The sequence below is a fragment of the Zea mays genome, chromosome 10, assembly GCF_902167145.1.
Source record: "Zea mays cultivar B73 chromosome 10, Zm-B73-REFERENCE-NAM-5.0, whole genome shotgun sequence".
Classification (NCBI taxonomy): Eukaryota; Viridiplantae; Streptophyta; class Magnoliopsida; order Poales; family Poaceae; genus Zea; species Zea mays.
The window spans coordinates 54,436,648-54,449,383 of NC_050105.1; the positions used below are offsets into that span (position 1 = coordinate 54,436,648).

Consider the following 12,736-nt stretch of genomic DNA (forward strand, 5'->3'; position numbering starts at 1 on the left):
TCAGATTTCAGGACCTATGGATAAGCAGGAGCCAGTAGCCAATGTTGAACAAAAGATAGGTCTCTCTAGGAAGCCAAAGGAGCTGGTCATTACTCATTACCGAATTATTGTTTTTTGTCCTTTTTTACCTTGTTTACTCTGTTTGTCTATTTTATCAACCATCTACCTCAGCCTATTGCCAATAAGGATGAGAATGCAACTGTGCCCTTGATTTCAGTTGGTTCAAATGCTATCGATCTACCAAGTGAAGGCCAAATCCAAGTTGGCACACTCAACATGGATGGGGGCCATAATAGTGCACACAACTTGTATTCTTCTTAGGCACAACCATTCTGTTACCAAGATAAGCTTACATGTCTGAATATCTCTTCACACTTTGCATTCCTTCTTTTGATTTTATTATAGAACATGAACTTATGCATTATCCTATATAGTTGATCTCATGCAATTATAACCCATGGAAACATAAAAGAAGCAATGATACACCTGTACCAACTTCTGTTAGTGGAGATGATCAACTCTACTCCCTCAGCACTTCTTATCTCTTTACTACCAGCATTCAGTACCACATGGCATGCAATATTTAAGCTCTCCTACTCCAATATCACGGGGTGATACAATCATGCTGATTGCCCCAACACAAGGGTTTTTTATCAATGATACCCTGAGTCCAAACAACTTCCTATTTGGCATAATACCTGGTTATTATCTAACTTGTGCTTTGTTCAATTTATTTAGGCCTTATGATATAGGTAACATTTTAACTTTGTGTGTTTTGGTGCTATCTCTTAGAATGGTTTATATCTTTAGAAGGGACTGGGTCATTTTCATCATCACCTGCAGTTTCATCTCAACCTTCTAGCATGTTCTAGGGTCCTATGGCCAAAGCAAGTTTCTAATGGCTTCAAGAATGGTATTCCTTTTATGTTGCTAACCATATGTTTCTCTTCCCTTAAATAGTAGGTTTCAAATACATTTTAACAATTACCTCATTAAACGATGTCTACCTATGTGATATATAGAAACTATAGCAATGCACTGGCATCTAAAAATGCAATGGTATGCAATTCTACATATTTGAGAAAAAATGTTGGACATCAACATGTAAGAAACTAGATAGCTTTAATATGTTTGTTCTATTATCCCTAAGACATTTGCGCTAATTGTTTATTACTCCGCTATTAATTTTTAAAACAGACTTATAAAATTATCATCCAGACAAGGTTATAATTATTTTCCATGTCAATGTTTTTGGACACTTGCTGGTTTTAGTTGTTGAGATTTATAGCAGAAAAGTTATCTGATTTTGGAACTACCTTAGATTTTCTGATGTGATGATGCACTTTGGGAAATTACCTAACTGATTACATAAGGTGCAACATTGTTCGTGGGTTGCAAAGGATAATGAGAATTTGTTGGCGTTTGGTTTGTTCTGCTCATGCTTGTGGGTAGAGCTGGTGACCCGGAGCTGACAAAGGATGGTTACACCCTCTTGAATGAAATGGTATGGCTTCACCTTTCACAGAAACATTCTATTAACATCCTGATGATATATATACTTGGTGGTATTTTTCTTCTATTTGATGTCTTGTGTCATTTATTTGCAAAAAACTTAGAACCCAAATGCAATCATGATTGTGAGGACGATTGCGGCATAGGATGACAAAAGTGGTGATGGCATAGCCTCCATTGTGTTTTTTATTGGGGAGCTAAAGAAGCAGTCTGGGGATTGAATCGATGAAGGTTTTTTTTGTTCTGGGAACATATCTAATATGTTGAATCCTACTTAGGAAACTAGGAAAGAGTCACATAAGCATGCTTTTAGATATGTGATTTTATAGATCCACACATGTCCAAGACTCCAAGGGTTACAATTATAAAGTGTCTGTTACGTTGTTTTGCTCACATTGCACATAAATTTTGTTCACTTCTCTAAAATTGCATTAGTAGTGATAAGTACCATGTTCTCATTCAAAGTAAAGAAAAAATATGACATGTTTTCTGGCCCAATCGTTTACTTTCCTATTTAACTCAAGTTTATTTTCCTCTTTAACTCGAATGACACGTGCGAATACTTATATTTTATGTTAAATTGCTTTCCAGTCCGCTTACCACTATAGGCAGGTGCACTTGCTGATTTATGACATGATATATCATAATGTATGGACTAATATTCAACATATTTTAAATGAATGTGACCTTTGTATTACCTATTTCATAGTGGTTTGTAATGTTTACGATAAATAGAGATTGGGGCCTTTAACTGTCCATAATTACTGATGTTCAGGATCCTATGGTTGTTAATTTAGTTTTCACATTGAAATTCTATGTATTGTTGTTTTTTCTATTATGTTTGCATGTGCTTCTTTCTATTTTTGATCATTGCGACACTGTGAACTATTCTACTGATGCATTGTGTGCTTGATCTGGTCCTAATAGCATGGAACTGCATCCTTTGGTGCATTTATTGTTTATGGTACAAACTGATATTCCATAATTCGTATAAACAAATGCATAATGCATCTATATCTATATTTTTTGAATAACGCATCTATATCTATATACCAGCAGTTGTCATATGTTATGACTTACCAGTGGCAGTTCAGAACGTATGCATATTTGCTACATAGCCACACACCGCCACCAACGAAGAGCTCAGTGATCAGGTCGTCTTCCATTCCTATCCCACTCCTTCCCGTGCGCGTCTGCTCCCTCTCCTCTGCTATTGAAGGAACTTTTTGACCTGGCTAACAAGATTGGTGAAGGTGGTTTTGGTTCAGTTTACAAGGTCAGTCAGCATTACTTCCCATGCATAAACTATAAAGAAGTTAATACTGCCATAGCACAACTTATACATGAAGATTGTCATTGTTGGTTTGGCAAGGTTTATTGTCTGATGGTACCATGGTTGCTGTCAAGCAGTTATCAACAAGGTCTAAACAAAGGAATTGAATTTCATGAATGAGGTAGGGGTGATATCTCCACTACAACATCTAAACCTTGTCAAACTCTATGGTTGTTGTACATAAGGAAACCAAATGTTGTTAGTTTATGAATATCTAGAAAATAATTGCCTTGCACAAGCTCTTTTTGGTAATTTGACTCTCATGTTTCCTGGGTTTACCCATTTTAGTCTTATATGTAAATGTTAGAATTCACAGATTTTCATGGACTGTTACTGTTAGGTCCAATTGATCAATACAGACTCATATTGGATTGGGCAACAAAACATAGGATTTGCCTTGGGATAGCAAAAGGTCTAGCATATCTACATGAGGAGTCCACAATAAGGATCGTACACTTATAACAAGGCCATCAATATATTGCTTGACAAAAATTTGACTGCTAAGATCTCATATTTTGGGCTAACAAAGCTTAATGAAGATGATCACACCCACATAAGCACAAAAGTAGTTGGAACTATCACTTGATAATGGACATTTAGCTATAAAGTGACCGGGCTTACCACACTTGTAGCAAACCTTCTTGGAGCGGGACTTGTAGTTTTTCCCCCTCCTTTGTTTGAGGATTTGGCGGAAGCTCTTGATGACGAGCGCCATTTCCTCATTGTCGAGCTTGGAGGCGTCGATTGGTTGTCTACTTGGTGTAGACTCCTCCTTCTTTTCCTCTGTCGCCTTAAATGCGACGGGTTAAGCTTCGGATGTGGAGGGATCATCAAGTTCGTTGATCTTCCTCGAGCCTTCGATCATGCACTCAAAACTTACAAAATTCCCGATTACTTCCTCGGGGGTCATTAGTGTATATCTTGGGTTGCCACGGATTAATTGAACTTGAGTAGGGTTAAGGAAAATAAGAGATCTTAGAATAACCTTAACCACCTCGTGGTCATCCCACTTTTTGCTCCCGAGGTTGCGCACTTGATTCACCAAGGTCTTGGGCCGGTTGTACATGTTTTGTGGCTCCTCCCCTTTGCGAAGCCGGAACCGACCGAGCTCCCCCTCGATCGTCTCCCGCTTGGTGATCTTTGTGAGCTCATCTCCTTCATGTGCGGTTTTGAGCACATCCCAAACCTCCTTTGCGCTCTTCAACCCTTGCACTTTGTTATACTCCTCTCTACTTAGAGAGACGAGGAGTATTGTTGTTGCTTGAGAGTTGAAGTGTTCGATTTGGGCCACCTCATCCTCATCATAGTCTTCATCCCCTACGGATGGTACCTGTGCACCAAACTTAACAACGTCCCATATACTTTTGTGGAGTGAGGTTAGATGAAATCGCATTAAATCACTCCACCTAGCATAATCTTCACCATCAAAAGTTGGTGGTTTACCTAATGGGACGGAAAGTAAAGGTGTATGTTTAGAAATGCGAGGGTAGCGTAGGGGGATCTTACTATACTTCTTGCGCTCTTGGCGCTTAGAAGTGACGGATGCCGCGTCGGAGCCGGAGGTGGATGGCGATGAAGAATCGGTATCGTAGTAGACCACTTTCCTCATCCTCTTTTTCTTGTCCCCACTCCGACGCGTCTTGTGAGAAGAAGATTTTTCCTTCTTCTCCTTTTGGTGTGAAGAAGACTTCTTCTCCTTCCCTTTGGAGGAGTTCTTCTTCTCCTTTCTCTTGGTGCGGGACTCTTCCGATGAAGTGCTCCCATGGCTTGTAGTGGGCTTTTCACCGGTCTCCATCTCCTTCTTGGCGTGATCTCCCGACATCACTTCGAGCGGTTAGGCTCTAATGAAGCACCAGGCTCCGATACCAATTGATAGTCGCCTAGAGGGGGGGTGAATAGGGCGAAACTGAAATTTACAAATATAAACACAACTACAAGCCGGGTTAGCGTTAGAAATATAAACGAGTCCGCGAGAGAGGGTGAAAAACAAATCGCAAGCAAATGAAGAGTGTGACACGCGGATTTGTTTTACCGAGGTTCGGTTCTCGCAAACCTACTCCCCGTTGAGGAGGCCACAAAGGCCGGGTCTCTTTCAACCCTTCCCTCTCTCAAACGGTCCCTCAGACCGAGTGAGCTTCTCTTCTCAAATCACATGGGAATCAAACTTCCCGCAAGGACCACCACGCAATTGGTGTCTCTTGCCTCAATTACAAGTGAGTGTTTGATCACAAGAAAGAATGCCAAAGAAAAGAAGCGATCCAAGCGCAAGAGCTCAAATGAACACTACAAATCACTCTCTCTAGTCACTAAGGCTTTGTATGGAGTTGAGAGAGGATTTGATCTCTTTTGGTGTGCTTTGCAATGAATGCTAGCTCTTGTATAGTGGTTGGAAGCTGGAAAACTTGGATGCAATGAATGGTGGGGTGGTTGGGGGTATTTATAGCCCCAACCACCAAACTTGACCGTTGGTGGAGGCTGTCTGTCGTATGGTGCACCGGACAGTCCGGTGCACACCGGACATGTCCGGTGCGCCAGCCACGTCACCAATACCGTTGGATTCCGACCGTTGGAGCTTCTGTCTTCTGGGCCCGCCTGGGTGTCCGGTGCACACCGGACATGTACTGTTCAATGTCCGGTGCGCCAGTATGGGCGTGCCTGACTTCTGCGCGCTTCTGGCGCGCATTGAATGCGCCTGCAGGTGACCGTTGGCGCGAAGTAGCCGTTGCTCCGCTGGTTCACCGGACATGTCCGGTGAATTATAGCGGAGTAGCCGCTGCGATTTCCCGAGGCTGGCGAGTTCCGGAGGCCGCTCTTTCTTGGAGCACCGGACACTGTCCGGTGTACACCGGACAGTCCGGTGAATTATAGCGGAGTGCCTCTGGAAATTCCCGAAGGTGGCAAGTTTAAGTTGGAGTCCTCTGGTGCACCGGACACTGTCCGGTGTACACCAGACAGTCCGGTGCCCCAGACCAGAGGTGCCTTCGGTTGTCCCTTTGCTCCTTTGTTGAATCCAATATTTGATCTTTTTATTGGCTAAGTGTGAACCTTTTACACCTGTATAACTTATACACTAGAGCAAACTAGTTAGTCCAATTATTTGTGTTGGGCAATTCAACCACCAAAATTATTTAGGAACTAGGTGTAAGCCTAATTCCCTTTCACATATCCACACAATTATTTGGACCAGACCACACTAAACCACTAACAAAAGGATATCTTGGGTGCTCTACCACAAAAAACCCTATTCTTATTAGTTGGCGATTATGTGTTTTCTTTCTTCAAGGTCGTTGCATACAATGCTCATCAGGAAAGAACAAATTGAGTAGGTAGTGGGCTTTGAACAAGAAATGCATTAAGTGGATGGAGTTTACCATGGTGCTTTGAACTCCGACTGGTCATGGGGACAGAATCATAGCCGATTTGGGAATGGATGCGGCCTATGTAGAGTCGACGTTATCTAGTATTTGCCATAAGAATTATTCGTTGAAGACCTTGTCCGGATGAAAGAACGGGGGCAGCAAGCGGCTGCTGCCCCGCCATGAATGACAACACGAGCCCTTGGAAGATGTGTAGGGAACAATTTGAGGTTAGGTTAAGACATAGATCTAGGTTTTGGAGAGGTCAACACGGGGCCTAGAAATTGAAGAGGTAGATGTAGAGAGCTTACATGGAGTCTGAATCCACATTGACTTGCCCGCTCGCCGCTGGCGATGATGCGGAGGATGGGCGACGAAGAGGAAGGTGAGCCCGGGGGCGCTAGGCGGCGAGCGGAAAGGCACAAAGCAAGGCTGAGCAGTGTAGTGGAGTCGTGGTCGGGTTCGGAGCAAGCGTTGGTTTCTAGGCGAGCGGAGTTCGTCCTCGCGTGTAGTGGAGATCGTGGGAGTCTGGAGACAGGGGACGCGCCGTGTCTGGGCGAGCGATGTAGTAGAGATGAGTTGTAGAACCACGGAAATGGTAAAGGGAGATTGAGAGTGTTACTTCTAACAAAGAAACAAAGGTGGTGATTTGGTTTGAAGGGGTGAGTTAAGTGAGTGGTCTGGGGTTCAATCCCTTGGTCGGATATCTTTTTTTATTGCGCGTGGGCATGGTTGGATGGCAGAACAGGACTGCCACGGTTGGATGGCACTGGTGGCAGAACATGTCAGAGGCAGACTACCTTTACAGCCTTAATAAGTAGTATAGATTATAATCAGAATAAATTTATTCATTTCTATATTGCTATTATTTCCAACATGACTTATGTATATCTGAGTGAGGGTTCGATCCCTTGGTCTGATATCTTTTTTTATTGCGCGTGGGCATGGTTGGATGGCAGAACAGACCGGTGGCAGAACATGTTCGAGGCAGACTACCTTTACAACCTTAATAAGTAGTATATATTATAATCGGAATCAATTTGTTCATTTCTATATTGCTATTATTTCCAACAGGACTTATGTATATCTGAGTGAGGATTCGATCCCTTGGTCTAATATGTTTTTTTATTGCGCGTGGGCATGGTTGGATGGCAGAACAGGACTGCCACGGTTGGATGGCAGAACAGACCGGTGGTAGAACATGTCAGAGGCAGACTACCTTTACAGCCTTAATAAGTAGTATAGATTATAATCTGAATCAATTTGTTCATTTCTATATTGCTATTATTTCCAATAGGACTTATGTATATCTGAGTGAGGGTTCGATCCCCTGGTCTAATATCTTTTTTTTATTGCACGTGGGCATGGTTGGATGGCAGAACATGACTGCCACGGTTGGATGGCAGAACAGACCGGTGGCAGAACATGTCAGAGGCAGACTACCTTTACAGCCTTAATAAGTAGTATAGATTATAATCGAAATCAATTTGTTCATTTCTATATTGCTATTATTTCCAACAGGACTTATGTATATCTGAGTGAGGGTTCGATCCCTTGGTCTAATATCTTTTTTTATTGTGCGTGGGCATGGTTGGATGGCAGAACAGGACTGCCACGGTTGGATGGCAGAACATGTCAGAGGCAGACTACCTTTACAACCTTAATAAGTAGTATAGATTATAATCGGAATCAATTTGTTCATTTCTATATTGCTATTATTTCCAACAGGACTTATGTATATCTGAGTGAGGGTTCGATCCCTTGGTCTAATATCTTTTTTTTATTGCACGTGGGCATGGTTGGATGGCAGAACAGGACTGCCACGGTTGGATGGCAGAACAGACCGGTGGCAGAACATGTCATAGGTAGACTACCTTTACAGCCTTAATAAGTAGTATAGATTATAATCGGAATCAATTTGTTCATTTCTATATTGCTATTATTTCCAACAGGACTTATGTATATCTGAGTGAGGGTTCGATCCCTCGGTCTAATATCTTTTTTTATTGCGCGTGGGTATAGTTGGATGGCAGAACAAGACTGCCACGGTTGGATGACAGAACAGACCGGTGGCAGAACATGTCAGAGGCAGACTTTATAGCCTTAATAAGTAGTATAGATTATAATCGGAACCAATTTGTTCATTTCTATATTGCTATTATTTTCAACAGGACTTATGTATATCTGAGTGAGGGCATAGGTCTCCACTCATTTCTAGGTTACAAGTAATAGAGTTAAGATTTTCATCATTAAATTCCCTAATTAGTTCAACTTACATGTCCTCGTTTTAATATTTTGATGCTCGTTATTGAAAATGTGCCCTCACTCTATTTTATCTTGGATTCGGCCCTGCTACGAAGGAGTGTAGCGTATCCAGTGAAAAATCAGGTAGCATTTGGGTCAGCTCAGTTCCTGAGTCAGCATTATATTGATATATTAGATGCACAGCACAGCACAACACAGCACAGCACATGTGAGTGATGGAGTCATAGCTGGCGCGTGACTCTCGATCATAGGCTCACAGTCGCTTGCTTCCTTCCATCGTTGCAAACTGCAGGCGCAGCAGTAACAACATGGCAGTTGGCAGGGGCTCTTGCAGCCCCACCGAGACGGGCGTGCAGTAACCACAGGCTTTTGTTTTGTCTCTCGTACGTGTAGTATGAATGAATAGGAGCAGGACTGGAAGTACTCCTACGGAGAGACGTGTGCGTGACAGGTGAGAGAAGGCAGCAGCAGGCGCTGCTTGCGTGCAAAGATCCAAGGAGAGGAGACCGCGCGCGGACATGCCTTTGCCTGCCTGGCCTGGTGGTACCGGGTACGGTGCCTTCTCTTTTTGCGAGCACATTCATGCTGCATGTTCATGTTCAGTAGGCTGTAGGCCACAATTTTTTTTTTAAAAAAGGTGCTCTCAGGTGGGTGGCATAGCAATTTGGCACGTGACGTACTCCTCATACAACAGCAAGTACAAAAATCAGTTCATCTCCCTACTTCCCATGCAAATGGATACTGAAAGTACTGCCCTCCTACACCTTATTAAGCATCAAATCAAGCATATATATATATATATATATATATATATATATATATATATATATATATATATATATAATGCATATTCTTCCTACACCTTATCATGCTGCACATTCTTCCTCACGCTCGCAATACCTTCTACACAATCAAAAAGTAAAAATAAAATGCATAAATGATAACCGTGTTCTAGTTTTTTCTTATGCTATCAGCGGAGAAACCCCTATAGTATAGGTCTATAGTAGGACTAGCCGATGTCGTCATCCTCCCACCTCCCTCAGGTCATGCTTAGTCCTAGATCTGGTTTGGTACAACTTAGGGTTTGACTTTAGTCTATAGACTAAAATTTAGTTACGATACTAAAGTTTAGTCCCTACCTTTCAAAATGTATTAAATGAATTATAAGAGGATCAAAATACCCCTTAGCATTCACTCGTCATTAGTGCAACTGAAATAAAGAAGGGCAAAACATGGAACTTATATGGTTTAGTCACTTTTAGTCACCCCTTGAAAGACTAGAGACTAAAACAATTTAGTCTTTGTTTTAGTCCCACTGTTTGACAATTTAGAGACTACATGAGACTAAAATGGAGGGACTAATCTTTAGCCCCTCAAACCAAATGGAGCCTTATTTCACAACTTCTTTACATATTTAAGCAAAAGTTGTACCAAACATGACGCTTCTGCAGCAACTTGTCAGAATCTGAACTACTTTTTTCAACAAACAGCAATTGTGCCAAATAGGACCACATGTCTAGGGCCCTCCAGGCCGAGCAAATCCCATGTAAAATGTCTATGTATGTTTTGGTAATTGAGACAACTAGTGGACTAACCTTTACTCTAAGTGATGTGAATGAGACATGTCACGCCGACACCCAAAGGTTGAGCAAAGTGACAACCGTGCGAAGGATGTTGAGGACCACAAAGTTGAACAACTGCTCAACAAGGAAGATGCAAAGCAAAATCAAAGTCTCAAGGCAATGTTATAACCTAAGGGATTTCGTCTCCTGCACACAGGATGGCACGAAGGTCCTTCATAGCTAGGCTAAGCAACACGAAGTGATGGTCCTTCCAAAGGTATCTTATGCAGGGCAATGTTCACCTGTTCATAGGAAAGATGAACTGCCTTCGTACAAAATTACAATCATGTCCTTCAAGGTTTTACACACATTGTTTACAAATGACATCAAGGCAATAATGTATTTCTCCATTCTTGGATGCACGAGTTTAGGCCTCCATTGTTTGGAAGCTTCTCCTCTGGCTTATGTTCAAAGTTCTTCTTTGTTGCCAAAGTTATCGACTTCGGCTAGCATCTTTGCCACTTGCACGCACAGGCGAAGCTTCTTTGTATGCTGCCTCGACCGAAGATCAGCTTCGTCCGCCAGTAGAAATGTACCTGAAATACACTTGTTTGTGCCAAATGAGGATCTTCGGCATAGTAGGCCCCCAACAAGCTATTTTTATTTACGTTTATTTGAAAAACTCTTTTCTATTCTGCAATTCAATGTAATAAGTGAGTTGACACCTTCGATTGCAATGACGAAATGATTCATTCACCTAAGTAACAGTGAAAAAATCTTCGAAGTCATTCTTAAGGGAATGCAGATCTTCAATTCAATCACCTAAGTAACGGTGAAAAAAGCTCTGAAGGCGTTCCTAAGGGAATGCATAGTTCCGATTCAATCATCAAAGTAATAGTGAAAAACACTCCAAAGTCGTTCCTAAGGGAATGCAGATCCCCGATTCAATCACTTAAGTAATAGTGAAAAAATCTCCGAAACCATTCCTAAGGGAATGCAGAGCTCCGATTCAATCACCTAAGTAACGGTGAAAAAAGCTCTGAAGTCGTTCCTAAGGGAATGCAGAGCTTCGTTTCGATCACCTAATTAATGGTGAAAATGCTTTGAGGCCATTCCTGAGGGATTGGAAAGCATAAACTTAGTTTACCCTAAAGCTATCTCAACGAAGAGTATTCCTTTGTAACATGTGAAAAGAAGGGAAGATGTTTTTCGCCTTCGGCTAAAAAACACGTGAATAGTAAACTTTCACACACCCGAAAGGAAAGAAAGAAAACCAGTAAAATCAAAGCAAAGAAGTACGATTATATTACAACGAAGCCACTAAAAAGCTTCGAGTGTTCAATCACTTCATACCACAAATATTATAATAAAACAATTGTTGCCTATCCCTACGTCATCTCATCATAAATTTGTTCGCAAATTTTAAAGATAACATTGTTTGCAGCTTTCTTTGTGGCCCTGGCAGCTATCGCTTCGGCCTCAATAGCAGCATCTTTGGCCTCAGCTTCAGTATATTTCACTTCAATTATTACCTGTGAAGTAGAAAGTTCCCAACAAAAGTTAGAGGATAATTGTCAACACGAAGAGAGCTAGTAGAATGCAAAAAAGGAAAAGTACCTTTGGCTTTCTTGGACTGTAGATTCTTTCTAATGCTTGAAGCTTTTTCAGCCGCCATTCGAGCCTACAAGATTGTTGAATATTAGAACACACATGTACTTTGCGCAGGTAAGACGAATGTGGTCAAATACAAACCTTCTCTCTATTTTTCATCAATTCTTCAATATTGATTTCCTTTTCACCTTTGTTCCATACATCAGATAAGAACTTTTTTGACCACTTTGAAGCTTCGACAGTCGATCTTCGGACACTATCGGCAAAAACTCTAAAGTCGGTGTAAGGAAAATGGACCTCAAACCATTTGACTAATTGATTTTGGTGTTTGATGATCAACAAAACATGTGGACTAATGTGTTTGCTAGTGTTTGTGTTTGTAGTTCACATGATGCGAAGAGGATTGGACTGAGGCTCTGAGGATGCAACACCTCAAAAGAAGACCTAAAAGATGCTTAGAAGATCAATAAATATCCAGCACAAGTCCAAGACTCAAGACCAAAAGAAGCCCAAGAAAATAGTGAAGAAATCTAAGAAGTGGGCAGTGAGCCAGCGCTCTAGTGGAGCACCTGACATGTCCAGTGTGCATCGGACAGTCTACGCAGAGAGCTCCGCAAAAAAATGGACTCTCAAGTGTTGTAGCACCGGACTGTCTGGTGTGCACCGGACAGTATGGCCAACGTTTGGCAGCAGCATCTCTCAACGGCTAGAGCACCGAACATGTTCTGTGTGCACCAAACTATCTGGTGCGCTCAACGACAGAAATAACAACTTCCTGTCCAACGACTATATTTGAGGGGAGGATATTTATACCCCTCCAACCGGCCATTTGAGGGTGTGGGAGCCCAAGCAACATACCAACACATGTTATAGACATTTCCATGTGCTCAAACACCCAAGTGCTTAATAGAATCACTCGGTGATTAGCGTAGGTGCTTTGCGGAGTGATTAGGTTAGTTAGAGCGCTTATGCGCTTGCTCTAGGTTGTTCCTAGTTAGTTGAGTAAGTTTAGAAAACCCCACAAAACCCCTCGACTCTTGTGCAAGTCGTTGTCATACTGTACCGAGTGGGGCGAGAGTCTTGCGAGATCGTGACAA

General features: G+C 42.0%; 1 long non-coding RNA gene across 1 annotated transcript; it reads left to right on the plus strand.

Annotated features, from left to right (window-relative positions):
* Positions 1–2,972, plus strand: LOC118473549 (uncharacterized). The gene is made up of 3 exons (XR_004853142.1): positions 1–1,504; positions 2,572–2,788; positions 2,885–2,972. It is a non-coding gene; the product is annotated as an uncharacterized lncRNA (long non-coding RNA).
* Positions 2,973–12,736: the final 9,764 nt, after the last annotated feature.